The 8,939-nt window shown below is 54.6% G+C and overlaps 1 protein-coding gene across 2 annotated transcripts in view; it reads left to right on the top strand.

Moving 5' to 3' along the window:
* LOC123747457 (protein pangolin, isoforms A/H/I/S) overlaps positions 1 to 8,939 on the top strand; it is an 84,000-nt gene that overhangs the window by 23,736 nt on the left and 51,325 nt on the right. The gene's annotated exons all lie outside the window — the stretch shown is intronic.

Raw genomic sequence — 8,939 nt, 5'->3', positions numbered from 1 at the left:
AGATTGCTGAAATAGAGGGAATACAGAGAACATATACGGCACGCATTGACGAGATAAAGCATCTAAATTATTGGGATCGTCTCAAAGCCCTCCAAATGTACTCACTAGAAAGAAGACGAGAGAGATATCAAATAATATACACATGGAAGATACTGGAGGGCCAAGTACCAAATCTACACAGTAAAATAACAACGTACTGGAGTGAACGATATGGAAGAAAATGTAGAATAGAACCAGTGAAGAGCAGAGGTGCCATAAGCACAATCAGAGAACACTGTATAAACATCAGAGGTCCGCGGTTGTTCAACGTCCTCCCAGCAAGCATAAGAAATATTGCCGGAACAACCGTGGACATCTTCAAGAGAAAACTGGACTGTTTTCTAAAAGAAGTTCCGGACCAACCGGGCTGTGGTGGGCATGTGGGCCGCTCCAAGCAACAGCCTGGTGGACCAAACTCTCACAAGTCAAGCCTGGCCTCGGGCCGGGCTTGGGGAGTAGAACTCCCAGAACCCCATCAACCAGGTACGTAGCCCGTAGCAGCTGTCTAACGCCCAGGTACCTATTTACTGCTAGGTGAACAGGGTGAGAGAAACTCTGGCCATTTGTTAACGCTTCCGCCGGGGATCAAACCCCGAGCCTTAGGACTAGGAATCCCGAGCGCTGTCCACTCAGCCGTCAGGCCCCCAGCACCTAGCCGCTGCCTCTCCTCCCAGCACCTAGCCGCTGCCTCTCCTCCCAGCACCTAGCCGCTGCCTCTCCACCCAGCACCTAGCCGCTGCCTCTCCCCCCAGCACCTAGCCGCTGCCTCTCCCCCCAGCACCTAGCCGCTGCCTCTCCACCCAGCACCTAGCCGCTGCCTCTCCACCCAGCACCTAGCCGCTGCCTCTCCACCCAGCACCTAGCCCCTGCCTCTCCCCCCAGCACCTAGCCGCTGCCTCTCCCCCCAGCACCTAGCCGCTGCCTCTCCACCCAGCACCTAGCCGCTGCCTCTCCACCCAGCCGCTGCCTCTCCACTCAGCACCTAGCCCCTGCCTCTCCACCCAGCACCTAGCCGCTGCCTCTCCCCCCAGCACCTAGCCGCTGCCTCTCCACCCAGCACCTAGCCGCTGCCTGTCCACCCAGCACCTAGCCGCTGCCTCTCCACCCAGCACCTAGCCCCTGCCTCTCCCCCCAGCACCTAGCCCCTGCCTCTCCACCCAGCACCTAGCCGCTGCCTCTCCACCCAGCACCTAGCCGCTGCCTCTCCACCCAGCACCTAGCCCCTGCCTCTCCCCCCAGCACCTAGCCCCTGCCTCTCCACCCAGCACCTAGCCGCTGCCTCTCCACCCAGCACCTAGCCGCTGCCTCTCCACCCAGCACCTAGCCCCTGCCTCTCCCCCCAGCACCTAGCCCCTGCCTCTCCACCCAGCACCTAGCCGCTGCCTCTCCACCCAGCACCTAGCCGCTGCCTCTCCACCCAGCACCTAGCCGCTGCCTCTCCACCCCCAGCACCTAGCCGCTGCCTCTCCACCCAGTCGCTGCCTCTCCACCCAGCACCTGGCCGCTGCCTCTCCACCCAGCACCTAGCCGCTGCCTCTCCACCCAGCACCTAGCCGCTGCCTCTCCACCCAGCACCTAGCCGCTGCCTCTCCCCCCAGCCGCTGCCTCTCCCCCCAGCCGCTGCCTCTCCACCCAGCCGCTGCCTCTCCCCCCAGCACCTAGCCGCTGCCTCTCCACCCAGCACCTAGCCGCTGCCTCTCCACCCAGCACCTAGCCCGGCGTGTTTTTCAGGCAGCTTCGCTAACGGAGCAAAACAAATACCTTTTTCTCAGGTTATTATCGACGCCCGGTATCACTTTATTCTGTTTGTTATTGACGGCGTGAGCGGTGGGCCTTCTGTCCCTGTCCCGGCCCTGTCCCGGCCCTGTCCCGGCCCTGTCCCGGCCCTGTCCCGGCCCCCTGTCCCGGCCCTGTCCCGGCCCTGTCCCGGCCCTGTCCCGGCCCCCTGTCCCGGCCCCCTGTCCTGGCCCCCTGTCCCGGCCCCCTGTCCTGGCCCCCTGTCCTGGCCCCCTGTCCTGGCCCCCTGTCCTGGCCCCCTGTCCTGGCCCCCTGTCCTGGCCCCCTGTCTCGGCCCCTGTCTCGGCCCCTGTCCCGGCCCTGTCCCGGCCCCCTGTCCTGGCCCTGTCCCGGCCCCCTGTCCCGGCCCCCTGTCCTGGCCCCCTGTCCTGGCCCCCTGTCCCGGGCCCTGTCCCGGCCCTGTCTCGGGCCCTGTCCCGGCCCCCTGTCCCGGCCCCTGTCTCGGGCCCCTGTCTCGGGCCCCTGTCCCGGCCCCTGTCCCGGCCCCTGTCCCGGCACCTGCCGAACACCCTTAATACCCCTTCCGGTGAACTTCCCTCTCGTAACCACCTCTTCCTTATCTCCCTTCCTTTCCATTCCTGGTTTCATTCCACAGTTATCTCAAGATAACTCAAGATAACTGTCACATCCCTGATGCCTCCTTCGGTGTCCGAGATCTCATTAAGTTTACAGCCCTGTCCTGTAAACCTGTCTCCAGCCGTCCACCTGGTCTTCCTGTCTATCTCACCCGTCTACCTAGCCTTTCTCAATCTTACCCGTCCACCCGCATCCACCCACTCCTGTCTATCCACCCTGGCCGTCTATCTCCCCACCCTTCCCCCTGTCTATCCACACCCCCCTCTCTATCTCCACACCCTTCCCCCGTCTGTCTGTCCTCCTCTCTCCCGTCCACTTCTGTCTCCCACTCGGCCGGTGCGCGCTATGCCGATCTTGCTCGCTATTCCCCGGCAATCATAGCCACACTTCACTATGCAATAAAATCTTCAAATGGCTTTTTTCCGTATTTTTTAATTTTGTGTCGTCGAGGAACGGACGAGGAATGCTGGGGTCGCCAGCTCGGCTTTGGTTATTACGTCTCGTCTTGCAGTGGGTGGGGGTGGGCGTGGTCAGTGGGCGGGGGTGGGCGTGGTCAGTGGGCGGGGGTGGGCGTGGTCAGTGGGCGGGGGTGGGCGGGTGATAAGTGGGACCTCCATTTGTTTCCATACGGTCATAGGGGGGGGGCCAAGACTGCCATTTTCTACGGGGGGTCCAGCCCCCCTGTTCTCCTTTATGTGTCTGGCATTTCCCAGGATGCCACCCACAACAGTCAGTTAGGTCTAGGGTGACTATTTTACTGCTCAGCGTAGAGAGGCGTCAGGAGAAAGGAAGCTTTACCCCAAACGCCTGTCGCGAGTGTCGAACCTGGGACCTTTCGATGGTGACCACTGAGAATGTGTGTGTGTGTGTGTGTGTGTGTGTGTGTGTGTGTGTGTGTGTGTGTGTGTGTGTGTGTGTGTGTGTGTGTGTGTACTCACCTAGTTGTACTCACCTAGTTGTGTTTGCGGGGGTTGAGCTCTGGCTCTTTGGTCCCGCCTCTCAACCGTCAATCAACAGGTGTACAGATTCCTGAGCCTATCGGGCTCTGTCATATCTACACTTGAAACTGTGTATGGAGTGAGCCTCCACCACATCACCCCCTAATGCATTCCATTTGTCAACCACTCTGACACTAAAAAAGTTCTTTCTAATATCTCTGTGGCTCATTTGGGCACTCAGTTTCCACCTGTGTCCCCTTGTGCGTGTTCCCCCTTGTGTTAAATAGACTGTCTATATCTACCCTATCAATCCCCTTCAGAATCTTGAATGTGGTGATCATGTCCCCCCTAACTCTTCTGTCTTCCAGCGAAGTGAGGTTTAATTCCCGTAGTCTCTCCTCGTAGCTCATACCTCTCAGCTCGGGTACTAGTCTGGTGGCAAACCTTTGAACCTTTTCCAGTTTAGTCTTATCCTTGACTAGATATGGACTCCATGCTGGGGCTGCATACTCCAGGATTGGCCTGACATATGTGGTATACAAAGTTCTGAATGATTCTTTACACAAGTTTCTGAATGCCGTTCGTATGTTGGCCAGCCTGGCATATGCCGCTGATGTTATCCGCTTGATATGTGCTGCAGGAGACAGGTCTGGCGTGATATCAACCCCCAAGTCTTTTTCCTTCTCTGACTCCTGAAGAATTTCCTCTCCCAGATGATACCTTGTATCTGGCCTCCTGCTCCCTACACCTATCTTCATTACATTACATTTGGTTGGGTTAAACTCTAACAACCATTTGTTCGACCATTCCTTCAGCTTGTCTAGGTCTTCTTGAAGCCTCAAACAGTCCTCTTCTGTTTTAATCCTTCTCATAATTTTAGCATCGTCCGCAAACATTGAGAGAAATGAATCGATACCCTCCGGGAGATCATTTACATATATCAGAAACAAGATAGGACCGAGTACAGAGCCCTGTGGGACTCCACTGGTGACTTCACGCCAATCGGAGGTCTCACCCCTCACCGTAACTCTCTGCTTCCTATTGCTTAGATACTCCCTTATCCACTGGAGCACCTTACCAGCTACACCTGCCTGTCTCTCCAGCTTATGTACCAGCCTCTTATGCGGTACTGTGTCAAAGGCTTTCCGACAATCCAAGAAAATGCAGTCCGCCCAGCCCTCTCTTTCTTGCTTAATCTGTGTCACCTGATCGTAGAATTCTATCAAGCCTGTGTGTGTGTGTGTGTGTGTGTGTGTGTGTGTGTGTGTGTGTGTGTGTGTGTGTGTGTGTGTGTGTACTTACCTAATTGTACTTACCTAATTGTGCTTGCGGGGGTTGAGCTCTGGCTCTTTGGTCCCGCCTCTCAACCGTCAATCAACTGGTGTACAGATTCCTGAGCCTATTGGGCTCTATCATAACTACACTTGAAACTGTGTATGGAGTCAGCCTCCACCACATGGAGTGAGTGTGTGTGTGTGTGTGTGTGTGTGTGTGTGTGTGTGTGTGTGTGTGTGTGTGTGTGTGTGTGTGTGTGTGTGTGTGAGGTCACACTAGGGAGTACTGAGCTAGGGGAAGGTGTGTAAAGAACACACCAAAGGTCGTGTCGGCTGATGAGCTCAGTTCTGAGTGAAATATTGAACCAGGTAGAGTTACCCCTGTAAATTGAGCCCTCCAAAATTTACCAGACCTTTATAAAGAATTTGCTCGTCTCTGCTTTCATGTCTGTGGAGCCCGGCTGACCCCGGCTGACCTGGTCCAGGGGAGCCCAAAGGGCATTAATTGTCGCCCTACTTAACTATACATCACAGGTCTTGGTGGTGGGGGCTTCCGGATGGTGGGTGGGGGGCCCTATCCTCCTCCTCCTGTGTCTGTCTGTCTCTCTCTCTGTTTCTCTGTCTCTCTGTCTCTGTCTCTCTCTCTGTCTCTGTCTCTCTCTCTGTCTCTGTCTCTGTCTCTCTCTCTGTCTCTGTCTCTCTCTCTGTCTCTCTCTCTGTCTGTCTCTCTCTCTCTCTCTCTCTCTCTCTCTCTCTCTCTCTCTCTCTCTCTCTCTCTCTCTCTCTCTCTCTCTCTCTCTTGTTATTCTATTTTTATGTTCTTTATTTCTATTTGTCTGGGTTATCGCCTCTCCTTTGTACTCCTTTTTCTGTCGTAGTTTAGATTAGTCATTCATGCCGGGCTGTTGTGGTCCAGAGTCTTAAGAAGTCCACTTCCCGTTCCTTCCACCCGTGTGTGTGTGTGTGTGTGTGTGTGTGTGTGTGTGTGTGTGTGTGTGTGTGTGTGTGTGCGTGCGTGTGTGTGTGTGTGTGTGTGTGTGTGTGTGTGTGTGTGTGTGTGTTTACTAGTTGTGTTTACTAGTTGTGTTTACTAGTTGTGTTTTTGCGGGGGTTGAGCTTTGCTCTTTCGGCCCGCCTCTCAACTGTCAATCAACTGTTTACTAACTACTTTTTTTTTTTTTTTTTTTTTTTTTTTTTTTCCCACACCACACACACACACACACCCCAGGAAGCAGCCCGTGACTGCTGACTAACTCCCAGGTACCTATTTACTGCTAGGTAACAGGGGCACTTAGGGTGAAAGAAACTTTTGCCCATTTGTTTCTGCCTCGTGCGGGAATCGAACCCGCGCCACAGAATTACGAGTCCTGCGCGCTATCCACCAGGCTACGAGGCCCCTGTAGGGCCTCTGTGTGCGTGCGCGCGTGTGTGTGTGTGCAGAATCGAGCTCTTGGACCCCGCCTTTCTAACCTATTTATTTTTACTCCTATATTTACTACATATATTTATCTCTGACACACTCGTACACATTCCCAGGAAGCAGCCCGTAGCAGCTGACTAACACCCAGGTACCTATTTTACTGCTAGGTGAACAGGGGCATCAGGGTGAAAGACACTGACATACTGGGGTCACCCCCCCCCCCCACACCCTCCTAACAGCCTGCAACCCCACAAGAAGCTGACTAACTTGCTGGGTACCTATCTTGAGGTTATCTTGAGATGATTTCGGGGCTTTTTTAGTGTCCCCGCGGCCCGGTCCTCGACCAGGCCTCCACCCCCAGGAAGCAGCCCCGTGACAGCTGACTAACACCCAGGTACCTATTTTACTGCTAGGTAACAGGGGCATAGGGTGAAAGAAACTCTGCCCATTGTTTCTCGCCGGCGCCTGGGATCGAACCCAGGACCACAGGATCACAAATCCCGCGTGCTGTCCGCTCGGCCGACCGGCCGACCTATGTACTAATTGGTGAACAGATGCATTAGGTGATAGGAAACGCGCCCAACCATTTCTGTCCCGCCCGGGAATCGAACCAGGAATTCCATATTGTGAGTCGAGAAGGAACTCGCCTGTAGTATCAGAGAGAGAGTGCTGAAGAGTTTTGGATTCTTGCTGTTGATGAGTTCTCTCTGAGCGTCCCTGTTGTGCCTCTGGTTTTTCAACGGGCCTATTTTGCACACACGTGCAAAATAGGATGCAGGATGCATTCCCTGGACGCAGCCCAGGACGCAGCCCAAGACGCAGCCCAGGACGCAGCCCTGGACGCAGCCCAGGACGCAGCCCTGGACGCAGCCCAGGACGCAGCCCTGGACGCAGCCCAGGACGCAGCCCTGGACGCAGCCCAGGACGCAGCCAAGGACGCAGCCAAGGACGCAGCTCAGGACGCAGCCCAGGACGCAGCCCAGGACGCAGCCCAGGACGCAGCCCAGGACGCAGCCAAGGACGCAGCCAAGGACGCAGCCCAGGACGCAGCCCAGGACGCAGCCCAGGACGCAGCCCAGGACGCAGCCAAGGACGCAGCCCAGGACCCAGCTCATTTCAGAGAACACATCAGAAGCCCGTTAGGTCATTCCACCTGTTGATCAGCCGTACACGGTACGAGGATTTTCTTGCGTTCCTTTGGCTCGTTTGGTGTCCTTGTTCATCTTGTCTGTTCCCTTCAGCGTCTTGTAACACCTTGTGTTTCTTCTCGCAAGAATTGTGGGGGGTCCAGGGGCCAGACTCACGAAGCAGTTACGCAAGCACTTATGAAACTGTCCATCTTTTTTCAATCTTTAGCGGCTTTGTTTACAACTATTGAACAGTTAATGAGCTCCGAAGCACCAGGAAGCTCTTTATAACAATAACAACAGTTGATTGGCAAGTTTTTATGCTTGTAAACTGTTTAATAAATGTAACCAACGCCATCAAACATTGAGGAAAGATGTACACGTTCGTTAGTACTTGCGTAACTGCTTCGTGAATCTGGCCTCAGTTTTCTTAGCCTGTCCTCATAGCTCAACCCTCTCAGCTCTGAAATCAATCTGGTTGCAAACCTTTGAATTTTTTTTCAATTTTTTGGTTTTATGCTTCACAAGGAGTGAGGGGGGGGGGGGCTCCATGCCGGTGCTGCATACTGCAGTGCTGGTCTGACAGACGTAGTGTAGATTGTCTTGAGGAAGTCCCTGAGTTTCTAAACGACGCGTTTCTGTATGCTAGCCTCCCTCTCTGGTTGCGAGGGTGATCAACCAGGCTGTTAGACCCCGCAGTTTACCTCCTCCCCCCCCTCATCACCCCCTCCCCCCCCTCACTCTCCGTCCCACAGCACTGGTAACCACCTGTTAATCCCCCCCCCCCCCCTTTCCCTTCTATTCCCCCCCCCCCGCCCACTAGTCAATCATCGGTTTCCACACTCCCCAATCACCATCTGTCTCTCCCCCCCCCCTCACACACAAACTCCCCCCCACCATACCCCCCCCCCCCCCTACATCTTTCCCCAACCCAGAACAGGTTTGACATAGGTGATGGGGACCCATGGGAGGGTTCGGCCCCCCCCCCCCTCCCCTCTTTCACCCCCTCACAATTCTCAACCAGTTCTGGTTGGGGGAAGAAGGGGTAGTGGGGGGGGGGGAGGAACGATGGGGTCACCTCTGTTGGGGGGGGTCGACCTTGTCCCCATATCCCATCTCCTTGTCCTCATACCCCTTTCAGATGCTGTGGAGTCATGACAGCTTAGCGCTTTCTACTGATAATTACCTTAGGTAGGTAGGTAGGTAGGTAGGTAAAAAGGAAGGTAGGTAAGTGATTACCATAGTGAATACCTACACTATTTATTTATATATATATATATATATATATATATATATATATATATATATATATATATATATATATATATATATATATATACGCGTAGCGTTTCGGGCAGGTGCTTAATCCTATATTTATCCCTAATCCTTATCCAATCCTTATTTATCCTTATTATTCTAAGTCCTTAATCCCCGCAATACGAATCGTTTAACAACCAGATACCCATTTTACTGCTGGGTGAACAGAAGCTACAGTATAGGATTGGTGCCCAGTCAGTCCTCCCCCGGCCAGGATACGAACCCAGGACAAAGTGCTCGCGAAACGGGAGGCGAGTGAGTAACCACTCCGCCACGAGGGGGGGGGGGGGTTACCTTGAGGTGCTTCCGGGGCTTAGCGTCCCCGCGGCCCGGTCGTCGACCAGGCCTTCGGGAGACTGCTCAATAATTACAACTTGGCTCAGGAAAGCACAAGCCCCCATTTTCCTTTGGTAAAAAAAATGGCCAAATCGTCCTGACGATTTGGCCATTT

Source organism: Procambarus clarkii, chromosome 92 (assembly GCF_040958095.1).
Source record: "Procambarus clarkii isolate CNS0578487 chromosome 92, FALCON_Pclarkii_2.0, whole genome shotgun sequence".
Taxonomy (NCBI): Eukaryota; Metazoa; Arthropoda; class Malacostraca; order Decapoda; family Cambaridae; genus Procambarus; species Procambarus clarkii.
The sequence above is the reverse complement of the archived record's forward strand: the minus strand, read 5'-3'. Positions and strand labels throughout refer to the sequence as shown.